Raw genomic sequence first — 3,347 nt, 5'->3', positions numbered from 1 at the left:
AATTATTTTTTGTATAAATATTTTATAAAATAATAGTTTAGAAACATTTGCCACAGTCAGTACCACGGATGGGTGGCCACTTGAGAATACTGTGTGCGGTTGCATTTTTATTTAAAATATATGGTATAATAAATAAGTATATATTTAAATTGATTACTTCATTGAAAATTTTAATAATATACTTTAATATTAATGATATTTATGAAAAATATATATTTGTAAAAATTTTCATTTATTACTGGCAACAGCCATACCACGTTGAAAACACCGGTTCTCGTCCGATCACCGAAGTTAAGCAACATTGGGCACAGTCAGTACTTGGATGGGTGACCGCTTGGGAACACTGTGTGCGGTTGCCTTTTTATATTAAAAATATAAATTATTTTTCTTCTTTTCTTTTTTTTTACACACCATATATAAATATATGTTATTTAGAAATGTAAACCTTTTATATTATTCATCAACAAATAAATATTATTTTTTGTATAAAATTTTATTGCATTTATAACTCATATCATGGTTACTTTAAAGCGAGAAGTTTTTTTAATATTTCAAATGAATATAAAATAATATAAATTTTATGAAATTTATTTATTTTTAGAAATAGCAATCGCTTATAATTATAACAAAATTTTAATAATGTTTAATTTTATTTCAATAATTTATATTTATATATATATATATATATATATATATATATATATATATATATATATATTTTAATAAAAATAATATACTCTTATTTAATAATATATGTTGGTCCTATATATAGGACCGAAAATATTTCTTATTTGTTTTTTTTTTTTTAAATTGTCATTTAAAACGCTTATGCACGTTCTCCACGAATACGTCTTGCCAATTGTATATCCTTAGGCATAATTGTAACACGCTTTGCATGAATTGCGCATAAATTGGTATCTTCAAATAAACCTACTAAATAGGCTTCACTAGCTTCTTGTAATGCCATAACAGCTGAACTTTGAAAACGTAAATCGGTTTTAAAATCTTGTGCAATTTCACGTACTAAACGTTGGAATGGTAATTTACGAATTAACAATTCAGTACTTTTTTGATAACGACGAATTTCTCGTAAAGCTACTGTACCAGGACGATATCTGTGTGGTTTTTTTACTCCACCAGTTGCTGGTGCACTTTTACGTGCAGCTTTCGTTGCTAATTGTTTTCTTGGTGCTTTACCACCAGTTGATTTACGTGCAGTTTGCTTGGTTCTAGCCATTTTCAAATAATAATGTTTTTACAAAAAAACACACAATTTTAAAAATTATATTCGACAATTTGATACTACAAAGTCAAATGTTTAAATGCGAAATAAATGTGTTGTATTTATATTTATATGAAATTTCAAAATTTTTGTTGTCATATCCTATTGGATAGCTATCAGAGTATGGACTAATCAAATTGTATAGGCGTGGCTTAAAAAATCTTTAATGCTTTATATAAAAAGGCACAATTGTACCGGCGCTCACATACATTACAATACTTGTGAGGTTAACACACGTGTTATCCGTTCGTTAAAATATTGTAAATAATTTTTTATTAAAATGACTGGCAGAGGAAAAGGTGGAAAGGGTCTTGGAAAAGGGGGTGCAAAACGTCATAGAAAAGTTTTGCGTGATAATATCCAAGGTATTACAAAACCTGCAATTCGTCGTTTAGCACGACGAGGTGGAGTAAAACGTATCTCTGGTTTAATTTATGAAGAAACACGTGGTGTACTTAAAGTATTCCTTGAAAATGTTATTCGGGATGCTGTTACATATACTGAACACGCAAAACGTAAAACAGTTACAGCTATGGATGTTGTATATGCATTAAAACGACAAGGTCGTACTTTGTATGGTTTTGGAGGTTAAGAAAATATAATAATTTACTTAAAATATTTAGTAAATTTATTAAAGAATATTTAATACATCCGATAAATTTAAACAGGCTTTCCTTTTTGGGAAGCCACTAATTTTATTTATATAAGAGTAAATAAATTTGTTAATAAATATAACATATTATATAATTTGTTTACAACAAATTATTTTGTTTATAACATACATTACCAAATATTTTTATTTTTTTTTTTTATTGTAATATATCTGCAATAATAAATTATAATTTGTATATTATCTATTTTATTTTACAATAACTTATTGAATTTTTGAAAAAATTTTATTATAAATTAATATACTATTATATTTTTTATATATACAAGTTAAGAGTAACAAGTATCGATAGGAGATTATCGAATTTATAACTAATAAAACATTTCGCCTTAATCAAAGAAAATAAAGATTTTGCTATACCATTTTTTATACTTTCAATAAATAATTTATTATTAAATTTTTATTATTTCATTTATTTTTTAAAATTATTAAAAATATTTTTCTAATAATTATAAGCGTACATAAACAAGTAGTAAATGTAAAATGAAAATAATAAAGGTAATGTAATGCATTTGCATTACACTGATTTACGATATATATTCCGCGATATCCTTTATTATATTTAAAATTAATAATATTGATATACTAATAATAGATATATTCAAGCTATTAATATATAAAATTTTATATTAAATATGATATTAATAATTGTTTATTTAATTTTTTTGTATATATAAAAATAATTTACTCTTATTTAAAAAATTTGATGGCTCTCTTAAAAAGAGAGCCGTTTTTATATGTTGATGTATTTTTATGTTATCAATTAAATAATATTTTCGATTTATTTATTTTGAACTTGTATATTTTGTAACAGCTTTAGTACCTTCACTAACAGCGTGCTTTGCCAATTCACCAGGTAATAATAATCGAACTGCGGTTTGAATTTCCCGACTTGTGATTGTTGAACGTTTATTATAATGTGCTAAACGTGATGCTTCAGCAGCAATACGTTCAAAAATATCATTAACAAAACTGTTCATGATACTCATAGCTTTACTAGAGATACCAGTATCAGGATGCACTTGTTTTAATACTTTGTAAATGTAAATTGCATATGATTCCTTGCGCTTCCTCTTCTTTTTCTTATCACTCTTTGATATATTTTTTTGAGCTTTGCCAGCTTTTTTTGCTGCTTTTCCACTTGTTTTTGGTGGCATTGTTACAAACAATTAATATACACAGATAGTTACAGAACACCAGTCAGTATATGTATGAGCGTGTCGTGTATACAACTAGCGTATTATATACGCGAAGATGGATATAACAATAAAAATGAATACTACTCTCTGATTGGCTGAAAATAATACTATAAGGTGATTGGTTTATTTTTAAAGTTTTATATTTTATAAATATTATAAATTAAAATACCCAAATAACATTTTAAACATTTATGTT

At 25.3% G+C, this 3,347-nt stretch overlaps 1 non-coding gene across 1 annotated transcript; it reads left to right on the top strand.

Annotated features, from left to right (window-relative positions):
- Nucleotides 1–240: 240 nt before the first annotated feature.
- LOC123303927 lies at nt 241–359 on the top strand. Its single transcript, XR_006535994.1, has one exon. It is a non-coding gene; the product is annotated as a 5S ribosomal RNA (ribosomal RNA).
- The last annotated feature ends 2,988 nt before the right edge of the window (nt 360–3,347 follow it).

Source organism: Chrysoperla carnea (assembly GCF_905475395.1).
Source record: "Chrysoperla carnea chromosome X unlocalized genomic scaffold, inChrCarn1.1 SUPER_X_unloc_160, whole genome shotgun sequence".
In the NCBI taxonomy this organism is placed as follows: domain Eukaryota; kingdom Metazoa; phylum Arthropoda; class Insecta; order Neuroptera; family Chrysopidae; genus Chrysoperla; species Chrysoperla carnea.
Note: the sequence above shows the minus strand (reverse complement) of the source record. Positions and strands in the feature narration are given on the sequence as shown.